General features: G+C 47.7%; 1 long non-coding RNA gene across 2 annotated transcripts; it reads right to left on the bottom strand.

Moving 5' to 3' along the window:
- Positions 1-458: 458 nt before the first annotated feature.
- LOC141075778 (uncharacterized) lies at positions 459-27,715 on the bottom strand. Of its 2 annotated transcripts, none has more exons than XR_012227342.1 (4): positions 27,393-27,715; positions 23,948-24,155; positions 22,677-22,841; positions 459-1,791 (listed from the first exon to the last, which is right to left on the bottom strand). It is a non-coding gene; the product is annotated as an uncharacterized lncRNA (long non-coding RNA). The 2 variants fall into 2 exon arrangements; XR_012227341.1 differs by lacking the exon at positions 459-1,791 and adding an exon at positions 9,465-9,555.

The following is a 27,715-nucleotide window of genomic DNA, read 5'->3' as shown; positions in this document are numbered from 1 at the left end:
GTTTTCCTGCAGCTTCTAGATCTTAGTATTATTTCTTATTCTTTTTTAGGACTTGATCAGATCATTGATCCCGGCAGGAGAGCCGCGGATCAGCGACTATGAGACATCTAAACGGATCGGCAGTGGAGCTTTTGGGTGAGATTTCTGTTCCTATAATCCCCATTTCTCAGGGTTCCCCATGACAATGCTTCTGCCCCTGTGCTGTGCCAGTCAGTGTTGTCATAGGGAAACGATCAGAGTCCACATCACTGTCCGCATCTCCAGGTCACTCTTCAGCTCAGTTATATACCGCTGAGCGGCCAGATCTGTAACCAATCAGTCTGTAAGGAAAGGGCGGATATAATACATTACACCCACCGGTCCGAGACCTCATCTGTTCTTATGCTGCCGCCTCCACCACCGCTTCCCCGTCCTCCGCACCCATCTTCGGATTTTTCGGGGCCCCATTATGGAGCTGATAATAGTGATTGGCTGCACACGGTCACGTGAGGGGTGACACGATACTGACGCCAATGACATCTGCACCCCCACCCTCCACCATGACCATGTGAGTCCGATCACCGGCCTCAGCAGCAGAAGGGAGGACAACCAAAGACTGGCACAGAGGACGGAGGACAGCAGTGATGGACGGGGAGGGACGAGGACAAGGGGGTGTAATGTGTTTAATTATATTTTAACCTCTTCCCTGCCCTCCATTTATTCTGCCTTGGGATGTGGCAATGGGAATTTAGACCAATTTATATTTGGACTGAATCGTATGTACTGGTCGGTTATAGCGAATCTGCCCAAGATGAATTTCAGTAGATTCTCTCATCTGTAATGTGACCTGGGTGAGGGCAGACGTGGCGTGGTGCAGACCTCCCGTAGGTGATCTATGTAGAGCTCTTTTATGTATTTCTAGATGTGGATTTCTAGTGATGGCCGGACTGCTGGCATCAAACATTACTAAAAGATCATATAATGACTTGTATATACAGACTGTTAATAAGGCTTCATTATAAACCATGGCTTCTGCTTCTCTCCAGGTCCGTCTTCTTAGTGCGCCATAAAGAATCACAACAGATCTTCGCTATGAAGGAAATGGCCAAGCGGAACCTGGATACTCCACAGAAAGTGGAAAGCGCCTTTATCGAGAGAGACATCCCCACCTTCGCTGATTGTCCCTTTGTGGTCTCCATGCTCTGCTCCTTCCCTACTACATCTTACCTGTGTATGGTCATGGAGTATGTAGGAGGTAGGACACGTACATTGTATTATATTCTTCCCATGCCTGCTGACATCTTATCACCTCCCATATCATTAGGATTCTCCCCGTGGACGGTTACATCCCACAGAGCATTTACTATAGGTTATCTATTACCAAGATGCCCAGAAAGTCATTGATCTGTGTGATCTCCCGGTATGTCCGCACTGAGAGCGTCAGTATCTCCAGCTGTAGACGAGATGTGACATCACTTTATGTTATTAGTTACATAGATGACATTTCATCATGACCTCAGACTAATTCATTTGTGCAGTATACAGTATATTATATCTTTATATATTGTCTCCTGCCCCAATGTCTCCACTCACTTCTCATCACACATCATGGTGATCGGCTGTATAAACCCCTCACCGGCCATATTTCCTTTCTTCTATAGGTGGAGACTGTAGGACCCTTCTAAGCACCAGGGGTGCTTTATCTGTCCCGTTGGCCCGCTTGTACTTTGCAGAGGCGGTCCTTGCTGTGGAATACCTGCATAGTTACGGTGTGGTGCACAGAGACCTGAAGCCGGAGAAGTAAGTGAATACCTGTAGTATGAGAAAAAGAGGAAAGTTATCCTTTATTATCTCACGGTCTATGAAGCTAAAACCATCTTCTCTTTCACAGCCTCCTGATAACATCTGCTGGACATATTAAAGTTACCGACTTTGGAGTTTCAAAAGTTGGAGTCATGATGCCAAACACCAACATCTACAAGCCATCAGCAGAGGACATCTCCAGAGAGTTCCAGGACCATGAGGTTGGCATTACCTACAGGAACTTAGCTTGTTCTGCATAAATCTCATGACCCTATTGTCTCTTCCCTACGTTCTTCATTTCTACAGAACTTTTTCACTGATATTTTATCTTCTGTATTTCTGTTTTTATTATAAGAACTTATCATAATAATTGTCTCATCGATTCTCATCTCGCTCTTCTGTTGGTTTCTAGTTCTGTGGCACCCCGGGTTACATGGCCCCTGAGGTCATCCTGATGAAAGGCTATGGAAGACCTGTGGACTGGTGGGCAATGGGCATCATATTATATGAGCTTCTCATGGGATATAGACCATTTGATGGAAATTCCTGGACTGAGATTAATGAAAATGTGATCAATGGTAAGTAGAATAATCTGATCATGGCTTTCACTGGTCATCTTGGTTTAGTTACTTCCTTTGCTTTATCTTACAGTCCAGTAAAGAGGCTTTATGTTCTGTAATTTTCTATATAACAGGAGATATAATTTGGGACAGTAATGAAACTATTCCACCCGATGCTCAGGACCTCATCACTCAGCTGCTCAGAAAAGATCCTGTGGATAGACTTGGGACAGGTAACATATCCAATACTATCACTATTCGCTTGTTACACCGAGGACATATCACTCATGTCCATGAGGATCATTACTTCCCCATCAGCTTCTCCATTTATAGTTCTCATTGCTAAGATTTTCACTCTATTTCCTACATGTCTGCTCGGTTACCTAATTAATTCAGATTAAAATAAACTGTTCAGATATAGTTACATAGTTACAAAGGTTGAAAAAAGACCTCGGTCCATCAAGTTCTCCCTTTCTCCACCAATTATTCATTTTGTCACCAAATTACCTATAACCTACAATCTTATGTGCAGTGAGGAAATCTTCCAGCTCTTTTTTAGAAGCTGCTATAGTGTCTGCCATTACTACTTCTTGTGGTCGGCATTCCAGAGTCTGACTGCTCTTACTGTAAAGAACCCTTTCCTATTTAGCTGCTGGAATTGCCATTCTTCCACCGGTAATGAGAGCCCCCTGGTCCTTAGTATGGCCCTTGGAAGGAATAAGACATGCGCCAGTCACGTGTCTTTTTTCCTAAGGAAAACAAGCCCAACTTTTCCAACCTCTCATCATATGAGAGGCCTTCCAACCTTTGTAATAATCTAGTAGCCCGCCTTTGAACTGACTCTAATTTCTGAATATCCATTTTTAAATGTGGAGCCCAAAGCTGGATCCCATATTCTACTTGTGGCCTCACAAGTGATTTATAGTGGAGTAACACTACATTGGGATCGCTGGATTTTATCTCTTTTTATACATCCTAAAATCTTTGCTTTTGCGGCTGCTGCTTGACATTGAGTACTGCTGCTCAGCTTACTTGTAATCAGAATATCCAAGTCCTTCTCCTGTTCTGTATTCCCAAGTATTCTTCCATTTAAATGTATATGCAGCAATAGTATTACTCCGTCCTAGCTGCATTGCTCCACATTTATCTACATTAAACCTCATTTGCCAAGTTTTTGCTCATTCAGACGTGTTATCCAGATCGTTTTGCAAAATTCTAATGTCAAGGTCAGATTTTAGTATCCTACATAGTTTGGTGTTGTCAGTAAAGAATGAGACTGACAATTTACTCTCAATCCCATCAAAAAGGTCATTAATAGAGAGGTTAAAAAGAATCGGTCCTAGCACAGATCCCTGCGGTGCCCCACTGCTCCCAGTACAGATCCCTGCGGTACCCCACTGCTCCCAGTACAGATCCCTGCGGTACCCCACTGCTCCCAGTACAGATCCCTGCGGTACTCCCCTGCTCCCAGTACAGATCCCTGCGGTACTCCCCTGCTCCCAGTACAGATCCCTGCGGTGCCACACTGCTCCGAGTACAGATCCCTGCGGTGCCACACTGCTCCCAGTACAGATCCCTGCGGTGCCCCACTGCTCCCAGTACAGATCCCTGCGGTGCCCCACTGCTCCCAGTACAGATCCCTGCGGTGCCCCACTGCTCCCAGTACAGATCCCTGCGGTACCCCACTGCTCCCAGTACAGATCCCTGCTGTACTCCCCTGCTCACAGTAGATCCCTGCAGTAATCCCGTTCCCAGTACAGATCCCTGCAGTACCCCACTGCTCCCAGTACAGATCCCTGCGGTCCCCACTGCTCCCAGTACAGATCCCTGCGGTACGACACTGCTCCCAGTACAGATCCCTGCGGTGCCACACTGCTCCCAGTACAGATCCCTGCAGTACCCCACTGCTCCCAGTACAGATCCCTGCGGTACTCCCCTGCTCCCAGTACAGATGCCTGCAGTACCCCACTGCTCCCAGTACAGATCCCTGCGGTCCCCACTGCTCCCAGTACAGATCCCTGCATTATCCCACTGCTCCCGGTACAGATCCCTGCGGTCCCCACTGCTCCCAGTACAGATCCCTGCGGTACCCCACTGCTCCCAGTACAGATCCCTGCGGTACGACACTGCTCCCAGTACAGATCCCTGCGGTGCCACACTGCTCCCAGTACAGATCCCTGCGGTACCACACTGCTCCAAGTACAGATCCCTGCAGTACTCCCCTGCTCCCAGTACAGATCCCTGCAGTACCCCACTGCTCCCAGTACAGATCCCTGCGGTCCCCACTGCTCCCAGTACAGATCCCTGCATTATCCCACTGCTCCCGGTACAGATCCCTGCGGTCCCCACTGCTCCCAGTACAGATCCCTGCGGTACCCCACTGCTCCCAGTACAGATCCCTGCGGTACGACACTGCTCCCAGTACAGATCCCTGCGGTGCCACACTGCTCCCAGTACAGATCCCTGCGGTACCACACTGCTCCCAGTACAGATCCCTGCAGTACTCCCCTGCTCCCAGTACAGATCCCTGCAGTACCCCACTGCTCCCAGTACAGATCCCTGCGGTCCCCACTGCTCCCAGTACAGATCCCTGCATTATCCCACTGCTCCCGGTACAGATCCCTGCGGTCCCCACTGCTCCCAGTACAGATCCCTGCGGTACCCCACTGCTCCCAGTACAGATCCCTGCGGTACCCCACTGCTCCCAGTACAGATCCCTGCGGTACCCCACTGCTCCCAGTACAGATCCCTGCGGTACCCCACTGCTCCCAGTACAGATCCCTGCGGTACTCCCCTGCTCCCAGTACAGATCCCTGCGGTGCCCCACTGCTCCCAGTACAGATCCCTGCGGTGCCCCACTGCTCCCAGTACAGATCCCTGCGGTGCCCCACTGCTCCCAGTACAGATCCCTGCGGTACCACACTGCTGCCAGTACAGATCCCTGCAGTACTCCCCTGCTCCCAGTACAAATCCCTGCGGTCCCCACTGCTCCCAGTACAGATCCCTGCAGTGCCACACTGCTCCCAGTACAGATCCCTGCGGTACCACACTACTCCCAGTACAGATCCCTGCAGTGCCACACTGCTCCCAGTACAGATCCCTGCGGTACCACACTGCTCCCAATACAGATCCCTGCAGTACTTCCCTGCTCCCAGTACAGATCCCTGCAGTACTCCCCTGCTCCCAGTACAGATCCCTGCAGTACTCCCCTGCTCCCAGTACAGATCCCTGCAGTACTCCCCTGCTCCCAGTACAGATCCCTGCGGTACCACACTGCTCCCAGTACAGATCCCTGCAGTGCCACACTGCTCCCAGTACAGATCCCTGCGGTACCACACTGCTCCCAATACAGATCCCTGCGTTACCCCACTGCTCCCAGTACAGATCCCTGCAGTACTTCCCTGCTCCCAGTACAGATCCCTGCAGTACTCCCCTGCTCCCAGTACAGATCCCTGCAGTACTCCCCTGCTCCCAGTACAGATCCCTGTGGTCCCCACTGCTGACTATATCCTGTTTACAGAATGTACCATTTATGACGACTCTTTGTTTCCTGTCATTAAGCCAATTCCTTACCCATCTGCACATAGTTTCCCCCAGTCCCTGCTTATGGAGCTTCAGTATAAGGCTGTTAAGTGGAACAGCATCAAACGCCTTTGTAAAGAACAGATAAATCGCATCAGCTGCATTACCAACATCCAGATTCGCACTTAGCTCCTCATAGACACCCAACATGTTAGTTAGACACATCCTCTCTTTAATGAATCCATGCTGTTTGTCAGTTATTACATTATTATCTACAATATGTTTCTGCAGGTCATCTCTTATAATGCCCTCGTAAATTTTGCACACTACCGATGTCAGTCTTACATTTCTTAAATATCGGTACCACCTCAGCCATCTTCCAATCCTGTGGCACCACCCCTGTTACAAGAGAGGCTTAAGGCCCCGTCACACTAAGCGACTTACCAGCGATCTCGACACCGATATCAAGGTGTCAGGATCACTGGTAAGTCGCTATGTGATCGCTGGTGAGCTGTAAAAAAATAGAATCAAAATAAAAAATATAGTTATTCTCACCTTCCGACGTCCCGTTCAGTCATCCTGCCTCTCTCCACGCTCCGGTCCCAGTGATCCTTTGCACGAATGACCGCGAGACTTTGTTATCCCTCGAGACCATGACATCTCGCGGTCATTCGTGCAAAGGATCACTGGGACCGGAGCGTGGAGAGAGGCAGGATGGCTGAACGGGACGTCGGAAGGTGAGAATAACTATATTTTTTATTTTTTTTATTATTTTTTACACCTGATCGCTGGTCTCCCGCCTGTCACACACAGCGATGCGTGCTGGCCAGCGGGAGACCAGCGACCAAAGAAATGTCCAGAGGTTTCTTCCAGCGATCAGCGATACCGACAGGGGGGCCGCTCGCTGATCGCTGTCACACACAGCGATCTCGCTGGTGAGATCGCTGTTACGTCACAAAAGTTGTGACTCAGCAGCAATCTCGCTACCGAGATCGCTTAGTGAGACGGGGCCTTAAGAATATAAGCTATAGTGGTCTGTCAATTACTGAGCTCAATTCCCTCAGGATGCGTGGATGAATGCCAGGGGATTTGTCAATGTTTAATTTGCTCAGACGCAGGCATACTTCTTGTTGTGTTATTTCCGGTGGTGACCTTTGATTTTTGCCATGTTGAATGATCCCTGGAACAGGTAGTTCATTAGTGATCATGGATGAAAAGTGCCTGTTTAATAGCTCAGCCTTTTTTTGTCCTCTATTATTATCTTGTTATTATTGTCTTTTAATGGACCTACACCATCTTTTTTTCCTTTTTGGCATTGATATATTTATAACATTTTAGGGGATTTATTCTAATGTCACAGGCAATTTGTTTCTCTGTGGATAACTTTGCCTGCTTGATTTCTTTTTAACATTTCTTACTTAGATCTTTATACTCCTGAAATGGTATTTCAGTATTCTCGGCTTTCAAGATTTTGAATGCACTTTGTTTTAGTCTGATTAAACTTTGTCCTGTCTTATTTATCCATATTGGTTTCTTTTTATTCCTGGGCATTTTATTACCAGAGGGTATATGTTTTCTACAGGATTCTAGTAGGATATCCTTAAACATGTCCCATTTATGGTCGGAATCCCCAGTTACCATGAGATGGTCCCAGCCCACTTGATTAAGCGCTTCCCTTAATTTGTTGGTATGGAGCTGTCTCTGACAATGTCCCCATCACTTTTGTTTTTCTTTATCCAGCAGGTGCATTTGAGATCAAGGGTCATGCATTCTTTAGAGATTTAGACTTTGACAACCTTCTAAGTCAAAAGCCGGTGTATGTTCCTCAGCTTGCATCAGATGTGGACACCAGTTTATTTTTTGTCAGTAAGTAGAAAAGACATCATCTAGACATAGTGTCTGCTTGTCTCGTCTTCCATATTATGTGATAATCGGATCCCATTAATATTAATGATAAATGGTGACTGTGTTATACTGACAACCTCTACTAACACTTGATTGTCTATGTCTTATAGACCATTATAATATGATTAAACATCTGGTCTCAGAGGAGGAGAAGGGTACAAGTGAGGAGAATAAGTGGTATGACTTTAAAAATTTTACATCATCATCTGAAAGGCTTTCTAAAGTAAGTATGTGATTAATAAATCCAAAATATGCATAAAAAGACCCTTAAAAGTAAACAAAGTGATTTCATATCTTGTTGCTTCCGCACGTAGCTCTATACCACCACTAACGGAATGATGAACGATGAGGATCCCAAGTCCCCTCCAGAGTGTACCCCAACATCCAACACTGACAGCTCCGAAATGTGAGTAGATTATGGGGTCATTACTGGGAACTTCAGGCTGATATATGTGCACTATACCAAATATAGGACAGAAATACCATAATATCACATGCAGCATCCTCCGCCCCCTGGTTAGCAGTCATTGTGCTTTTGGCTTCAGAAACCGCTGGTGATAACAGCCCATGATTGTGGCCAGTCATGCATTTTTAGTAATACACACATTGTAGGAGAGATGTAGTATTACCTGACAGACATTCTTGGTAGTTGTTTTCCACTCCAGTCTATAAAAGTTAGTTTTGAGCATTAGACCTTCCCCACTATGGCAGTCATATGTCCTATTAGACCTTATAGTCAGTGTTCTTATAGTGAGACAACCCCTTTTATACTGTGCTTCCTTGTGATTCATGTGTTTTTCTTCTTCCAAACAGGCAGAAAGAATCTTCCCCAATAGCTGATAGAGACGACGCCATTACCATCTTACCATCCTCGTCCCCACTATCAGGTATGTCCATGTCTGCAGCACCAACAATCTGAATGTTGACTTCAAGTCTCAAACATTTCCACATGGTTTTCCTGTAGTAGGTCTCCTATGTTATTCATGATTCATGGATCACAATTATGTTGTCCATGGGCCCATATTGTATCTCTATTTCACTAATTTTGCACAGGAGCTTTTTCATGGATTCTGTGAGATGCGTTGCAGCGTCCAATAACCTCCATCATCATAAGGAGACATCGTCTCCTACAATAGAATATCGCTCATCAGTGATGCACCACATGGCGGCACACAGGACGCTTACTGCTCTATATCAGCGACACATCTAATGCCCCTCAGATGGGATTATGTACATTATATAGGACTTATTCTGCCCTATTATGATATAATACCAGATTATCAGGACTATAGGAGGCAGGACTAGAAAAATCCTACTATATACAGGAGACAAAGCAGGTCCTATTACTGAGGTTTTGTTTTACTTTATGATCAGAATTTCCTGCTCAGGAGGAAAGAAAATCTACAATAAATCTGAGTAAAGAAGAAGAAAAATCAGAAAAAGGAAAAAAGGGGAAAAAGAGACGAGGTAAGTGTGAGAATCAGCCCCATGTTGTGTGATATCAGTGAGAATCATTCAAGTGGAGCAGATGTCATCGGTCAGTGATGGGATTATCACATGTATGATGGCTGACAATGACCCCTGACCTCTGTGTGATAATATTCCTCTGCCGTCTGGCCACAGTGACCGCACAGTAGTATCATGTCATATGGAGTCCCATCACTTACATTATATTTACTTCTCTTCTCATAAGTTCCATCTTCCGCCGGATCTTATCATCCTGCCGGCGTGGATTATCCAGGGCTGCTCGAGTATTTGCAGGTTGTCACTGTTGCCCTAGAACCATCTGAAAGACAGGAAACCTAAGCATCGAGCGCCCTGAAGTCAAGCAGATCCACCATCACTGCTGGACCTGTTTTGAAGCGGGACTAACTCCTAGCCGCGGTCTACGGACCAAACATTGGGCATGGGCAGGGCCTTGGGGGCAGATCCCAAGTGCGCTCAACCATGTGGAATAGCTTACGCTCAGGAACATTGAGGGATTGCGCTATCGGAGAGCTCTACCCGTTCATTTCCTTTAGGAGTAGAGCTATGGGATAGCTCTACCCGTGCACTTTCTTCATGGATAGCGCTATCGAATAGCTCTACCCAAACAGTATTAACGACAGAGCTTTTTCATACACGTATTGATTCTGTTCCTAGTTTTACCCCTCCCTTATCCTTCTATCCTATTATTAATTAAAATTATAAAGATAAAAAAAAATTCTAAGTTTGCTTAATTTTTTTCACATTTATTAAACTTACCTATGTATTTTGTTATCTGATAAGATTCAGTACATATACAGATACTGGCCGGTGGCCGAACCTTATACTACAAACACTTATTACCATTTGTGTCCAACATTTTACTTATGAGTTGTGCCCCTAAAGACATCTAAAATACAGGAAACCTCCACATCTCGCTCCCACAAGTCCAGCAGATCCACCATCAATGCTGGACCTGTAAAGAAGGACCTTCACCATCTACCTGTGGCCTTCTGTTATTTCTCTACCCGGACATGTATCGCCTCTGTCACCAGGCTCTGTGGTAATCCTACTGCTCGCCTGACTGGGTTCTTACTGGTATCTCACCCCAGCTGCCCTCCTGACTATGATTTCGACTACTGATTCTGTTCCCGATCTTCTCCCTCCTTGAAGTCCAGCAGATCCACCATCACTGCTGGACCTGTAAAGAAGGACCTTCACCATCTACCTGTGGACTTCTGTTATATCGCTACCTGGACATGTATCGCCTCTGTCACCAGGCTCTGCGGTAATCCTACTGCTCGCCTGACTGGGTTCTTACTGGTATCTCACCCCAGCTGCCCTCCTGACTATGATTTCGACTACTGATTCTGTTCCCGATCTTCTCCCTCCTTGAAGTCCAGCAGATCCACCATCACTGCTGGACCTGTATAGAAGAACCTTCACCATCTACCTGTGGCCTTCTGTTACATCTCTTGCCGGACATGTATCGCCTCTGTCATCAGGCTCCGCTGTATTCATACTGCTCGCCTGACTGGGTTCTTACTGGTATCTCACCCCAGCTGCCCGCCTGACTATGATTTCGACTACTGATTCTGTTCCCGATCTTCTCCCTCCTTGAAGTCCAGCAGATCCACCATCACTGCTGGACCTGTATAGAAGAACCTTCACCATCTACCTGTGGCCTTCTGTTACATCTCTTGCCGGACATGTATCACCTCTGTCACCAGGCTCCGCTGTATTCATACTGCTTGACTGACTGGACTCTTACTGGTATCTGACCCCGGCTGCCCTCCTGACTATCATTTTGCCTATTGATTCTGTTCCCGATCTTCTCCCTCCCTTTTCCTTCTATCCTTTTGTCAATAAAAAAAATTATAAATATTTTTAGTGAGATTTTTTCATCTATTAATGAATAAACTTAACTCTGCATTTTGTTAGTTGATAAAAATAATAATGTAACATTACTGTTTCTAAATATATGAATGACTATGTAAGCAGCATATACATTACTGATTTTACTCATTATATAGAGCCATTTATTCCACAGCACTTTACAAACATTATTGAAATTGTCCCCATTGGGGCTCACAATCTAAATTCCATATCAGAATGTTTTTGAACTGTGGGAGAAAACCAGAGAATCTGGAGGAAACCCCCATAAACATGGGAGAGCATTCAAACTCATTGCAGATGTTGTCCATGGTGGGATGTGAACATAGGTCCTCAGTGCTGTAAGGCAGCAGTGCTAACCACTGAGCCACCTTGCTGCCCAAACGTATGCAGTCTCATTTTCTTAAGCTTTTTTTAGTGCTTCTTGGACCTATTGTCAGAAGTTTTGATAAGTCCATTAAGCAATGCATAAAATGAGAGCGCTTTTAAGACAAAAAGTCACTAAATGCTCCAACTGACACCCAGGCATCTTCTGGGGTTGAGCATCTGCGAAACAGAATATGCCTGAAGAATGGTCGGCTCACTTCTTTCAACCTCTTAGTGTTTTTGGAAACCTGAAGAATTTCAAAGACACTGAAGAGATAAATAGAAATTTTGGTGCAGTTTCTGAGTGATTTTTCAGGAGGTTTTCAGAGCAGACCATGGGTTCAGTGATGGTCAATGTAGCAGATCAGTATTCTTCCAGCTGGGGCTGAGGTCGTTAAGCTGGCATCCTGTAGAATGTTAAATCTGAGTCCCTCTTGATGGAGCCATGGTGTACTGGCAGCTGTCTTGTAGAGTGTTTCTGGCTGTGATTTGTAAAGTTTACCTGATCCAGAAGCAGATCCTCTTTTATACATCACAGCTCTTATTCAGGTATTTTTTCCACAGGATTGGGGGAAGTTTGCAGTTTCTCATACCTCATTGTTTGAGTATTTAATTAATTTGCATAGTTTGTCTTCCTCTGTTTTCCAAGTAAACAAGCTCCATGGCTTGGTACAATGTGTAATCAACATATTAGCAAACATGATTGTTCAATGACCCTGCGTCCCTGTTTTTCAAAGATAGCAGACAATACTCCCTAGGAGCTGATATAAGAGGTAAACAGCTGCCATTCAGCAATTTCCCAAACATCAATTCTAGTGTCATCATTCAGACCCATACGACTATAGTCCATGTGTCTTACGCAATGTATGGTGTGTAAATTTGGCAGTAGTACAGCAGAAGGCTTTGGGCACAGTATTGTAGTATTATTAAGGAGTAGTTTCATGCTGAGCATTAATAAGCAGAGCAGTAGGACATATATGATATTTTCTCCCTTGTCATATCATTATAATGGCTTCTGTTGTGACTTCATTTTTCCCTTCACCATTGAGATCTGATGAACTCCCTCCTCTGGTGAAGGAAGGTAGTGAGGCTGATTACCAAACACATGGACAGCTAGATGATGACTGGGTGGCTGGAATTGAGGACTGGATATAAGGCTGCCGACGCCCTTCTTCCTGGTTGGTGATTTTCCTGCTGGATTCTTGGAGACCAGTCTGATTCCTGCATCTCAAAGCTAAGTTTTTTGCTCTGCTTTGTACTCTTCAGTTTTGTTTTGCCTTGTTTTTTGGGAGTTCTGCCATCCCCGGCCGGGGGTGAGCTGTATTCCATTTTTTGTCTCTGATCTGTTGATATTTTGCTCTGTCTTCAGAATATACCTGAGTGCTGATATAGTCTTTTGAAGCCTAGCGACTACAGGTCCTGTTTTTCCTATCAGTCGGTTGGCTCATTTTGATAGGGTTTTTGCGGATGGCAGACAGCAGCTTTCCTATCCTGTTCTATGTAGTTAGCTTGGGCCCCATCATTTGCTCAACCTATCTTTCTATCTGTGTTAGTGTTTTCATCTTGCTTCACCGTCATTATATGTTGGGGGCTGCCTATTGCTTTGGGGTCTGCTCTGGGGCAGTTTAGTTTTTCCCCTTTCTGTCTTTAGGCTATATAGTTCTCCGGCTGTGATCGAGGGGTCTAGGGCACCGTAGGAACCCCCCACGGCTACTGCTAGTTGTTGTGGATAGGTTCAGGGGTCTGCAATCCGATAGCTGGTATTTTGTTTTTTCCTCCTTCGGTGACTCATCATAACAGGCTTCTGCTAAGATAGTGATCCATGATATCACATGTATTGCTAGGAATATTATCATGTGACAGCACTATACAGATGTGTAGACCTGTGCCTGATGCCTAATAACTGAGGGGTTTAATCAGAGCTCCTCTTATGCTGCAGGATAAGTGAATTGATTGTCCAGCACTCAGCTACTTCTCATCATCATTTACTTGATAAACGAGCTGTGTCATTAAGATCTGAAGTCTGCGCCATTTAGAAAACGTACTGGATGTGAATATACGGAAGCAGATGCCCAGTAAATTTTAAAAGATAATACACAATTTTTAAAAATTTTTTCCAATGGGTGAACACAAGAAAAATGGACTTGCAAACAGAGGGATCGTTATACCCAATATTAACCCCTTAATGTCCAATGACGGACATAGTCCGTCATCAGACATTTCCCCTGCTTTGATGAGGGCTTCGGCGCTGAGCCCGCATCAAAGCCGGGACATGTCAGCTGTTATGAACAGCTAACATGTGCCCGCAATAGGCGCGAGCGGAATCGCCGTCCGCCCGCGCCTATTAACTAGTTAAATGCCGCTGTCAAAGCTGACAGCGGGCATTTAAATAGCATTTCCGGCCGCCGGACCGGAAATGACGTCATCGCCGACCCCCATCAAGTGATCGGGGGTCGGCGTCATGTTGCCTGGACAACCAGAGGTCTTTATGAGACCTCTATGGTTGTTCCAGGCATATGGCTTTCAGCGCCACCCGGTGGTCGGCACTGAAAGCACAGCAGTAAATCTGCTACATATGGGCGATCTGCTCATCGCCCATATGTAGCAGAGCCAAACGGGTTGCGCAAGCTCCTATCCTCCTATGGAGGCTATTGAAGCATGCAAAAAGTAAAAAAAAAAAAAATAATTAAAAAAACCTAAAAGTTCAAATCACCCCCCTTTCGCCCCAATCAAAATAAAACAGTAAAAAAAAATCCCACATACACATATTAGGTATCGCCGCGTTCAGAATTGCCCGATCTATCAATAAAAAAAAGCATTACCCGATCGCTAAATGGCGTAGCGAGAAAAAAATTCAAAACTCCAGAATTACGTTTTTTTGGTCACCAAGACATTGCATTAAAATGCAATAACAGGCGATCAAAAGAACGTATCTGCACAAACGTCATATCATTAAAAATGTCAGTCAAGCACGGAAAAAATAAGCCCTCACCCGACCCCAGATCATGAAAAATGGAGATGCTACGGGTCTCGGAAAATTGCGCAATTTTTTTTTTTTTTTTTTTTTTTTTTTTTTTTTTTTTAGCAAATTTTGGAATTTTTTTTCACCACTTAGATAAAAGAGGACATAGACATGTTTGGTGTCTATGAACTCGTAATGACCTGGAGAATCATAATGGCAGGTCAGATTTGGCATCTAGTGAACCTAACAAAAAAGCCAAGCAAAAAACAAGTGTGGGATTGCACTTTTTTTGCAATTTCACCGCACTTGGAATTTTTTTCCCATTTTCAAGTACACGATATGGTAAAACCAATGATGTCATTTAAAAGTACAACTCGTCCCGCAAAAAATAAGCCCTCACATGGCCATATAAACGGAAAAATAAAAAAGTTATGGCTCTGGAAAGAAGGGGAGGGAAAAATGAAAATGCAAAACCAAAAATACCCCTGGTCGTTAAGGGGTTAAGAGCAATAGATTGAATACCAATAAAGTAGTGTTACTATTATGATTTGGTCCAGAGAAAATAAAAGAAATAGCATCCAATTCTTTTGCAAAACAATAAAATACTGTTAGCGCTTATAAGCTTCGATGTATAGAAAATAATAATTGATGATTTCTCAAATAATAGGTAGTCAGGTACGTTTAGATCAATTAAATTATTCCTGATGCTAAGTAGCAATATTAGTACATATTAGATCAGTACCCTTGTACATACAATTAGTGCTTATAAGCTTCAACGTATGAAAAAAAAAGTTTTTAGATTCTCTGATGAAACGAAGTCCAAATCCAATTGGACCAATTACATTATTAAATCTATTTTTAAAGCAGAGTAACAAGTGTCTTAAAGGTAAATCAGCTAATAGTACATATTGCATCAGTGGTCCAATTGAAAAAAGCTTTTATCGATAGTAAGAAATAAGGGTTTTGAATAAAGTTAAACACTAATGTAACTGGTGGTCATTAGTGATGGGCGAGCACTAAAATGCTCGGGTGCTCGTTGTTCGGGTCGAGCAAATTGGAATACGCGGGTTACTCGGACAGAACGAGCCCAATGTAAGTCTATGGGTGACCCGAGCATTATAACCGCGATCCCCCCCGGGGGTCCTTTTAAGGTCTAAAAACATCTGAAAATGATGGAAACACTGCACAAATGACATGGGGACATCATGGGGATCGCCCCTGGAAGCATTCCTGACTCCTAGTTCACAGCTTATATAATGTTGTCAGAGTTTCATGCCATTTTTACCGGAGCACCAAAAAACATACCAAAACGAAACCAAAATGGAGTTTGCTGGGAAATATGTTACGGTACATCCTTTCCAGGTTAATGACTTGTATATAAGGCAAAATAATTAACCCCAGACCAAAATGTTCCTCCACCACTTGGGATATGTTCAGACGCAGTGGTTTTGAAGCGTTTTTCAACTTTTACATTGCTTTCAACCAAAACAAATGCATTCACTGTGAAATGTTATTGTAACATTTCCCAACCCTAGCTGGCCATGTGGTGTGTGACACATAAGCAGACACATCTTGTTTCCTTTATGAAGGAGGGACTCTTGCAGTGAGTCGATAGGCTGCCAAGAATTACGACGCACCCCAATACCCCTTTCACGAGATGTCCAGGAGGGCGTCCCTAAAAAATGTTTTACGCCCAGCAAAACCACCCACCCTTGTTCAATTAACGACTCCTGGACAGGACACTGTGGGCCGTGATACCAACCCACCCTGGGCGAGCTGACCTACTGAGGACCACGCCCTATACAGAGAGCATCAGGGGCAGGCCCAGGGGAACAAAGTACCACGACTGCTGGAACCAGGTGGCTGGCTCAAAGACAACACAGAGCACGCGCTGGGAAGCAAGCCTGAGTACAAAATAGAGGAGACTGCATGCTGGGAAGCACGTCTGGGTACAAACCAGAGCAGAGTGTGTGCTGGGAAGCACGCCTGGGAACAAGACAGAGGAGAGCGCATGCTGGGAAGCACGCCTGGATACAAGACAGAGGAGAGCGCGGGCTGAGTAGCACGCCTGGGTACAAGACAGAGCAGAGCGCGGGCTGGGAAGCACGCCTGAGTACAAGACAGAGCAGAGCGCGGGCTGGGAAGCACGCCTGAGTACAAGACAGAGCAGAGTGCATGCTGGGAATCACGCCTGGGCAAAATACAGAGAAAAGTGCAAGCTGGGAAGCACGCCTGAGTATAAGACAGAGCAGAGCGCAAGCTGGGAAGCACGCCTGAGTACAAGACAGAGCAGAGCGCATGCAGGGAAGCACGCCTGGGTACAAGACAGAGCAGAGTGCATGCTGGGAAGCACGCCTGGGTACAAGACAGAGCAGAGTGCATGCTGGGAATCACGCCTGAGTATAAGACAGAGCAGAGCGCAAGCTGGGAAGCACGCCTGGGTACAAGACAGAGAAGAGTGCGTGCTGGGAAGCACACCTGAGTAGAAGGCAGAGCGCAAGCTGGGAATCACGCCTGAGTACAAGACAGAGCAGAGCACGTGCTGGGAAGCATGCCTGAGTACAAGACAGAGCAGAGCACATGCTGGGAAGCATGCCTGAGTACAAGACAGAGCAGAGCGCATGCTGGGAAGCACGCCTGAGTATAAGACAGAGCAGAGCGCAAGCTGGGAAGCACGCCTGGGTACAAGACAGAGCAGAGTGCATGCTGGGAATCACGCCTGGGTAAAAGACAGAGCAAAGCGCAAGCTGGGAAGCACGCCTGAGTATAAGACAGAGCAGAGCGCAAGCTGGGAAGCACGCCTGGGTACAAGACAGAGCAGAGCACATGCTGGGAAGCACGCCTGAGTATAAGACAGAGCAGAGCGCAAGCTGGGAAGCACGCCTGGGTACAAGACAGAGCAGAGTGCATGCTGGGAATCACGCCTGGGTAAAAGACAGAGCAGAGCGCATGCTGGGAAGCACGCCTGAGTATAAGACAGAGCAGAGCGCAAGCTAGGAAGCACGCCTGGGTACAAGACAGAGCAGAGTGCATGCTGGGAATCACGCCTGGGTAAAAGACAGAGCAAAGCGCAAGCTGGGAAGCACGCCTGAGTATAAGACAGAGCAGAGCGCAAGCTGGGAAGCACGCCTGTGTACAAGACAGAGCAGAGTGCATGCTGGGAATCACGCCTGAGTATAAGACAGAGCAAAGCGCAAGCTGGGAAGCACGCCTGAGTATAAGACAGAGCAAAGCACAAGCAGGGAAGCACGCCTGACTACAAGACAGAGCAGAGTGCATGCTGGGAATCACGCCTGGGTAAAAGACAGAGCAAAGCGCAAGCTGGGAAGCACGCCTGAGTACAAGACAGAGCAGAGCGCATGCTGGGAAGCACGCCTGGGTACAAGACAGAGCAGAGTGCATGCTGGGAATCACGCCTGGGTAAAAGACAGAGCAAATCGCAAGCTGGGAAGCACGCCTGAGTATAAGACAGAGCAAAGCACAAGCAGGGAAGCACGCCTGACTACAAGACAGAGCAGAGTGCATGCTGGGAATCACGCCTGGGTAAAAGACAGAGCAAAGCGCAAGCTGGGAAGCACGCCTGAGTATAAGACAGAGCAGAACGCAAGCTGGGAAGCACGCCTGAGTACAAGACAGAGCAGAGCGCATGCAGGGAAGCACGCCTGGGTACAAGACAGAGCAGAGTGCATGCTGGGAATCACGCCTGAGTATAAGACAGAGCAGAGCGCAAGCTGGGAAGCACGCCTGGGTACAAGACAGAGCAGAGTGCATGCTGGGAATCACGCCTGAGTATAAGACAGAGCAGAGCGCAAGCTGGGAAGCACGCCTGGGTACAAGACAGAGAAGAGTGCGTGCTGGGAAGCACACCTGAGTAGAAGACAGAGCAGAGCGCAAGCTGGGAATCACGCCTGAGTACAAGACAGAGCAGAGCACGTGCTGGGAAGCACGCCTGGGTACAAGACAGAGCAGAGCACATGCTGGGAAGCACGCCTGGGTACAAGACAGAGCAGAGTGCATGCTGGGAATCACGCCTGGGTAAAATACAGAGAAAAGTGCAAGCTGGGAAGCACGCCTGAGTATAAGACAGAGCAGAGCGCAAGCTGGGAAGCACGCCTGAGTACAAGACAGAGCAGAGCGCATGCAGGGAAGCACGCCTGGGTACAAGACAGAGCAGAGTGCATGCTGGGAAGCACGCCTGGGTACAAGACAGAGCAGAGTGCATGCTGGGAATCACGCCTGAGTATAAGACAGAGCAGAGCGCAAGCTGGGAAGCACGCCTGGGTACAAGACAGAGAAGAGTGCGTGCTGGGAAGCACACCTGAGTAGAAGGCAGAGCGCAAGCTGGGAATCACGCCTGAGTACAAGACAGAGCAGAGCACATGCTGGGAAGCATGCCTGAGTACAAGACAGAGCAGAGCACATGCTGGGAAGCATGCCTGAGTACAAGACAGAGCAGAGCGCATGCTGGGAAGCACGCCTGAGTATAAGACAGAGCAGAGCGCAAGCTGGGAAGCACGCCTGGGTACAAGACAGAGCAGAGTGCATGCTGGGAATCACGCCTGGGTAAAAGACAGAGCAAAGCGCAAGCTGGGAAGCACGCCTGAGTATAAGACAGAGCAGAGCGCAAGCTGGGAAGCACGCCTGGGTACAAGACAGAGCAGAGCACATGCTGGGAAGCACGCCAGAGTATAAGACAGAGCAGAGCGCAAGCTGGGAAGCACGCCTGGGTACAAGACAGAGCAGAGTGCATGCTGGGAATCACGCCTGGGTAAAAGACAGAGCAGAGTGCATGCTGGGAAGCACGCCTGAGTATAAGACAGAGCAGAGCGCAAGCTAGGAAGCACGCCTGGGTACAAGACAGAGCAGAGTGCATGCTGGGAATCACGCCTGGGTAAAAGACAGAGCAAAGCGCAAGCTGGGAAGCACGCCTGGGTACAAGACAGAGCAGAGTGCATGCTGGGAATCACGCCTGGGTAAAAGACAGAGCAAATCGCAAGCTGGGAAGCACGCCTGAGTATAAGACAGAGCAGAGCGCAAGCTGGGAAGCACGCCTGAGTACAAGACAGAGCAGAGCGCATGTTGGGAAGCACGCCTGGGTAAAAGACAGAGCAAAGCGCAAGCTGGGAAGCACGCCTGAGTATAAGACCGAGCAAAGCACAAGCTGGGAAGCACGCCTGAGTATAAGACAGAGCAAAGTGCAAGCTGGGAAGCACGCCTGAGTACAAGACAGAGCAGAGCACATGCTGGGAAGCACGCCTGGTTAAAAGACAGAGCAGAGCGCATGCTGGGAATCACGCCTGGTTAAAAGACAGAGCAGAGCGCATGCTGGGAAGCACGCCTGAGTACAAGACAGAGCAGAGCGCAAGCTGGGAATCACGCCTGGGTACAAGACAGAGCAGAGCGCAAGCTGGGAAGCACGTCTGGGTACAAGACAGAGCAGAGTGCGTGCTGGGAAGCATGCCTGAGTATAAGACAGAGCAGAGCGCAAGCTGAGAATCACGCCCGAGTACAAGACAGAGCAAAGCGCAAGCTGAGAATCACGCCTGAGTACAAGACAGAGCAGAGTGCGTGCTGGGAAGCACGCCTGGGTACAAGACAGTGCAGAGTGCGTGCTGGGAAGCACACCTGGGTACAAGACAGTGCAGAGTGCGTGCTGGGAAGCACGCCTGGGTACAAGACAGAGCAGAGCGCAAGCTGAGAATCACGCTTGAGTACAAGACAGAGCAGAGTGCGTGCTGGGAAGCACGCCTGGGTACAAGACAGTGCAGAGTGCGAGCTGGGAAGCACGCCTGGGTAAAAGACAGAGCAAAGCGCAAGCTGGGAAGCACGCCTGAGTATAAGACAGAGCAGAGCGCATGCTGGGAAGCACGCCTGGGTACAAGACAGAGCAGAGCGCATGCTGAGAAGCACGCCTGGGTAAAAGACAGAGAAAAGCGCAAGCCGGGAAGCACGCCTGAGTATAAGACAGAGCAGAGCGCAAGCTGGGAAGCATGCCTGAGTATAAGACAGAGCAGAGCGCAAGCTGGGAAGTACACCTGGGTACAAGACAGAGCAAAGTGCGTGCTGGGAATCACGCCTGAGTATAAGACAGAGCAGAGCGCATGCTGGGAAGCACGCCTGAGTACAAGACAGAGCAGAGTGCATGCTGGGAAGCACGCCTGGGTACAAGACAGAGCAGAGTGCGTGCTGGGAAGCATGCCTGAGTATAAGACAGAGCAGAGCGCAAGCTGAGAATCACGCCTGAGTACAAGACAGAGCAGAGTGCGTGCTGGGAAGCACGCCTGGGTACAAGACAGAGCAGAGCGCAAGCTGGGAATCACACCTGAGTACAAGACAGCAGAGCGCATGCTGGGAAGCACGCCTGGGTAAAAGACAGAGCAAAGCGCAAGCTGGGAAGCACGCCTGAGTATAAGACAGAGCAGAGCGCATGCTGGGAAGCACGACTGGGTACAAGACAGAGGAGAGCGCATGCTGGGAAGCACGCCTGGGTACAAGACAGAGCAGAGCGCATGCTGGGAAGCACGCCTGGGTAAAAGACAGAGCAAAGCGCGAGCCGGGAAGCACGCTTGAGTATAAGACAGAGCAGAGCGCAAGCTGGGAAGTACGCCTGGGTACAAGACAGAGCAAAGTGCGTGCTGGGAATCACGCCTGGGTACAAGACAGAGCAGAGCGCATGCTGGGAAGCACGCCTGAGTACAAGACAGAGCAGAGCGCATGCTGGGAAGCACGCCTGAGTATAAGACAGAGCAGAGCGCATGCTGGGAAGCACGCCTGAGTACAAGACAGAGCAGAGCGCATGCTGGGAAGCACGCCTGGGTACAAGACAGAGCAGAGTGCGTGCTGGGAAGCACGCCTGGGTAAAAGACAGAGCAAAGCGCAAGCTGGGAAGCACGTCTGAGTATAACACAGAGCAGAGCGCATGCTGGGAATCACGCCTGGGTACAAGACAGAGGAGAGCGCATGCTGGGAAGCACGCCTGGGTAAAAGACAGAGCAAAGCCCAAGCTGGGAAGCACGCCTGAGTACAAGACAGAGCAGAGCGCATGCTGGGAAGTACGCCTGGGTACAAGACAGAGCAGAGCGCATGCTGGGAAGCACGCCTGAGTACAAGACAGAGCAGAGCGCATGCTGGGAAGCACGCCTGGGTACAAGACAGAGGAGAGCACGTGCTGGGAATTACGCCTGGGTAAAAGACAGAGCAGAGTGCATGCTGGGAAGCACGCCTGGGTACAAGACAGAGGAGAGCACGTGCTGGGAATCACGCCTTGGTAAAAGACAGGGCAGAGCGCATGCTGGGAAGCACGCCTGAGTACAAGACAGAGCAGAGCGCATGCTGGGAAGCACGCCTGGGTACAAGACAGAGGAGACCACGTGCTGGGAATCACGCCGGGTACAAGACAGAGCAGAGCGTGTGCTGGGAAGCACGCCTGAGTACAAGACAGAGCAGAGCGCATGCTGGGAAGCACGCCTGAGCACAAGACAGAGCAGAGTGCGTGCTGGGAAGCACACCTAGGTACATGACAGAGGAGAGCACGTGCTGGGAAGCACGCCTGGGTACAAGACAGAGCAGAGCGCATGCTGGGAAGCACGCCTGGGTACAAGACAGAGGAAAGCCGTGCGGCAATTGTGTGTCGTGCAAAAATATAGTGGGATTTTCTTCATTCTCATCTGTGGATGGCAAAAAAAAATTTCTCCATCCAACAACATATTACCTGCAACACCTCTCAGGTAATACATCATGCCACATGTTAGGTGTCGGATTCCTGCCCCTGCACAGGAGGAATCTCGAGCCTTGCCTTCTGAGGTCTCCCATTTAGTCCCAGCCGCAGAGGAGCCTGCTCAGTGAAGACGTCGTTCCCAGCGGCTTGCTCAGGCTAGTGCTGTCAGGTTGGTTACTGCTGCCACATCAGTATCAGCTTTGGCAATCTGCACTAGCCAGCAGCGATGGCTTCCCAACCATCCAGTAAAAACCCATAAGTTCAATTTCTGATTAGTAGACAGGACAAAATAAGCCTGACCCTCTGATGAATATCCAGAGGGTCAGTAGCACCAGAAATGGTCAGTCTGGTGCCAGATGCTCTTTGGGAACACGTTACAACAGACATTACGCTGATGAAGCCCCTGTGTTATGGGTAAATATGTCTATGAAATACTCAGTGCCTGATGACAGATGAATAATGATAAAACAGGCCAAAACCCCCAAGGAATGAAATGTTCACCCACCTGAAATCCCGTCTGTTGTTGATCACTCTGTCCATGGGGCAATACTGGGCTGAACTCTCCAGCACCACGATGTCCACAGTCCCGCTGTCATTACCTCGCCTGCTCTGCACCCGGCAGCCCCAGTTCCCGGTTGATCCAGCTTGTATGTTGGAAATGGTCAGTGCACTAAAAAGGGGATCAAGGTGTCACAACCACACACACAGGCAATACTATTATAATAACCTCATACCTTCCACGGCCATAACTCACCTACTGGAGCATTTACCACAGAAGATAAAAGACTTTAAAGAGGACCTGTCACCAGGACAACAATGGCCAGGTTTTGCTCTTATTTTATCCCTGCTGTTTCCCAGAGTGTTCCGTATCTTTCCTGTACGTATCGGGGATATGGGCCTTTTTATTTAGTACTGACGTTACCATGGGGCGAGGCTCACAGGATCCTCTGGGGCGGGTCTTTGGGCTGCATTATATTTCCTTGTAAGTCACCTCTCCTTAGTGAAGAGCATAATTATAGCAAGTAAATAAAAAGGCTCATATTTCTGGAACAGTATAGCAAATTTACAAAAAAATTACATACAACCCCCCGCTCCCAAAAAGAGACCAAAAAACTGAGCTGGACTATAAGCTGGCATGTGTGCAAAGTGTAAGAGCAAGTTCACACTGCGGCCATTTCACAGACAGAACCTAGGAAAAAAAGAAAATCAGCACATACCCTACAGAAAATAAGCAAATACTAACAGCACGTCTTATATATATAACACAGGGGACTGAGCGCTGTTTGGATCAAATACATATTTTTTGTGTTATTTTCCTATGGGTTTTGTCTGTGACATTGCCGCAGTGTGAACGCGCTCTTACACTTATGTACTGGGGATTACACATTATAGTCCAGATCAGGTTTTTTGCTGGAAAAACTCTCCTTTAAACCTGACAACCCCCCTGTAACTTGTACCCATGGCACTGAATATTTCTGGCCATGCATGCGCTGAAGATGATGAAAATGTCTATAGGACGCGGCATCGCACCCCATCCAGCTCAGGGGGTAGAAGTCTGGGGAAACTGTGGGGTCTTGCAGGGCAATGCAGACAATTCTCCGGGGTTTGGTAAATCAGGAGAAATAACAGAATAAATGACTCTTTATGCCCCAATATGCGCAGTGATCTTTAGGCTGCTGCCTTCTTATACAATGCCAAATTCCTATAGGGATTTTATGGTTTGTCCATTACACAACGTATATATATACCGATGATATATCGGAGAACACGGGGTACCTGGCGATCAGTGATCAGCTGTGCATCATGTTCTTCTGAACAAAAATCCCCTGCGCCTCGTCCGTTCCCACAGTCCTCCCATCCGGAGAGCACAACACCGGCATGTCCTGGTCTATGTAGGACGCCGTGCACTGGAAAGCGAGGCTGTCCCCTCAGACACAACCTGACGATGGGACGGGGTCATGGAAAATGAAGGCAGCTCCAGAGTCTGAAAAGTGGATACAAAAAGTGTGAAAAAGTTAAAATAAAAAAAACCTAAAATCTTATGTCACCAAATATAGAAGATTTTATGACCTCGATTGTAAAATCCAGCCAGCTCCAGAGGCGCACGGCGCATGTCCAGAAGTTTGGAAGATAACTTTTGGTCATGCGGAGTGCGTACACCCGGCTTCAGAGGCGCAGTGACGTGGCCGGAATGAGCGGCGCATGCGCTAGATCCGCATAAGCGGTGATGACCCCGCGTGTGCACATTATGTTATCACGCCCACAGGGGCCCGATAACATGGAAAGAGGGCGGACTAGTCTGGGGCAACGAGCGCCATTTAACTCGAAAAATGTTATCTAGGGCCGGATAGGCAGGGAACTTACTCATCAGTGAGTTAGAGGGAATGGGGACCCGACAGCTTCACTTTACTGGGGTCGCAGCCTCTGTGGACTTTCCGAAAAGGTGCGTGTATACTGACAGACCATGTGACACTGAGGAAGACCACCTGGGTGCAATCTTTCACTTATGAAGGGAATTGCTTGCACCAAAAAATTTTAGGGGCTTTATGGCAAAAGGCGTGAACACATATGCACAGGTAGATTTTTAGATCCCAACAAAAAAATTATTGTATGCCTATATTTTTCTCACTTCACCAACTTAGACTATTTAGTGCTGATTTATCACCCACAAATCAGATTACAAAAATATTTAAACACAGGTAACAAGATAGGTAACAAACCAAGAGGGGTGAAAACTTATGCAAATTGGTGTATTTCTGTGCAGCTGTGACGCTAGAGCCAGGAGAGCAGACGGCCAGTCTTAGCGCTCGTCCGAGTTATACGGCGTCTGACTCTTCCCTAACACAGAGAGAAGAGAGGGAGAGCAGTCACAGCCAGGAGCTCCGCGGGATTTGTAGCATTTTTGCAGAGCGCTCTGCTAGATAACAGGACTTGCAGACACTGATGATAGAACATTTCTAATGAAGACTATTTAGAAAGTTGCATTTAGCCAGGAAATATTTATCATCAATGAATTTTCACCTACTAGCCAGCACAGCATTGTATATATCCCCCTGCGGGGACTGTTCACCGTCAGCACGCCATGTTTCCCTACAGTACGTGGCCTCCTGGAGGTGCTCTAGACGTCTAGTCTTCTGTCTGTGCAGATACATATCTCCAGCAAGTCAGGCCTATTCTACACATATCTCCAACAAGTCAGGCCTAGTCTACACATATCTCCAGCAAGTCATGCCTAGTCTACACATATCTCCAGCAAGTCATGCCTAGTCTACACATATCTCCAGCGAGTCATGCCTAGTCTACACATATCTCCAGCGAGTCATGCCTAATCTACACATTTCTCCAGCGAGTCATGCCTAATCTACACATATCTCCAGCAAGTCATGCCTAGTCTACACATATCTCCAGCGAGTCATGCCTAGTCTACACATATCTCCAGCGAGTCATGCCTAGTCTACACATATCTCCAGGAAGTCATGCCTAGTCTACACATATCTCCAGCGAGTCATGCCTAGTCTACACATATCTCCAGCGAGTCATGCCTAATCTACACATTTCTCCAGCGAGTCATGCCTGGTCTACACATATCTCCAGGAAGTCATGCCTAGTCTACACATATCTCCAGCGAGTCATGCCTAGTCTACACATATCTCCAGCGAGTCATGCCTAGTCTACACATATCTCCAGCGAGTCATGCCTAGTCTACACATATCTCCAGGAAGTCATGCCTAGTCTACACATATCTCCAGCGAGTCATGCCTAGTCTACACATATCTCCAGCGAGTCATGCCTAATCTACACATTTCTCCAGCGAGTCATGCCTGGTCTACACATATCTCCAGGAAGTCATGCCTAGTCTACACATATCTCCAGCGAGTCATGCCTAGTCTACACATATCTCCAGCGAGTCATGCCTAATCTACACATTTCTCCAGCGAGTCATGCCTAATCTACACATTTCTCCAGCGAGTCATGCCTAGTCTACACATATCTCCAGGAAGTCATGCCTAGTCTACACATTTCTCCAGCGAGTCATGCCTAGTCTACACATATCTCCAGGAAGTCATGCCTAGTCTACACATATCTCCAGCGAGTCATGCCTAGTCTACACATATCTCCAGCGAGTCATGCCTAGTCTACACATATCTCCAGCCAGTCATGTCTAGTCTACACATATCTCCAGCAAGTCATGCCTAGTCTACTCATATCTCCAGGAAGTCAGGCCTAGTCTACACATATCTCCAGCAAGTCATGCCTAGTCTACACATATCTCCAGCAAGTCATGCCTAGTCTACTCATATCTCCAGGAAGTCAGGCCTGGTCTACACATATCTCCAGCAAGTCATGCCTAGTCTACACATATCTCCAGCAAGTCATGCCTAGTCTACACATATCTCCAGCAAGTCATGCCTAGTCTACACATATCTCCAGCAAGTCATGCCTAGTCTACACATATCTCCAGCAAGTCAGGCCTAGTCTACACATATCTCCAGCAAGTCAGGCCTAGTCTATACATATCTCCAGGAAGTCAGGCCTAGTCTACACATATCTCCAGCAAGTCATGCCTAGTCTACACATATCTCCAGCAAGTCATGCCTAGTCTACACATATCTCCAGGAAGTCAGGCCTAGTCTACACATATCTCCAGCAAGTCAGGCCTAGTCTACACATATCTCCAGCAAGTCAGGCCTAGTCTACACATATCTCCAGGAAGTCATGCCTAGTCTACACATATCTCCAGCAAGTCAGGCCTAGTCTACACATATCTCCAGGAAGTCATGCCTAGTCTACACATATCTCCAGCAAGTCAGGCCTAGTCTACATATATCTCCAGCAAGTCATGCCTAATCTACACATATCTCCAGCAAGTCAGGCCTGGTCTACACATATCTCCAGCAAGTCATGCTTAATCTACACATATCTCCAGCAAGTCATGCCTAATCTACACATATCTCCAGGAAGTCAGGCCTAGTCTATACATATCTCCAGCAAGTCAGGCCTAGTCTTATTTACCCACCAAGTCCTGTGAATAGCAGACACATTCGTCTACCCAGAGGAGGTGAAGTCAGGCCTCAGCTCCTGACAGACATCCACATAGGAGACGTGACGTGTGCAGCTTAGCTGCCGAGGATCAGAAGAAAAAGAAAAGCGCTCGGTGGGTGAAACCCGCGCAGGATGATTTACTCTCAGTACAAGTAAGAACCCGGACTTGTGATCTTACAGGAACGGCTCAGCTGCCGGAAACATCAAGGCTGACGCGGTGGTGGATTAGAGAAGAAGTGGATGGAAGCAGCTGTGACGGTGAACGCCACCAGCGTCTATATGTCCTGAAGTCACGTTCTGGAGCCACACACAACCTTCAGGGCATCCTCACAGTGAGCCGTCACAGCTCCACCGCTCTGCCCAGGAAATCTTATTTGTAAAATTCTAGAACTCCTAGAAAATAACAATAAACTGACAACTGGGCGTTACCAGCAAGGGGCGAATCCCTACACTGGACAATATCATTCAGGAGCGACGATGGCTGCTCTGTGCGCACAGGAC

Source organism: Dendrobates tinctorius, unplaced genomic scaffold, assembly GCF_039654945.1.
Source record: "Dendrobates tinctorius isolate UK_male_01 unplaced genomic scaffold, ASM3965494v1 ptg000371l, whole genome shotgun sequence".
In the NCBI taxonomy this organism is placed as follows: domain Eukaryota; kingdom Metazoa; phylum Chordata; class Amphibia; order Anura; family Dendrobatidae; genus Dendrobates; species Dendrobates tinctorius.
The sequence above is the reverse complement of the archived record's forward strand: the minus strand, read 5'-3'. Positions and strand labels throughout refer to the sequence as shown.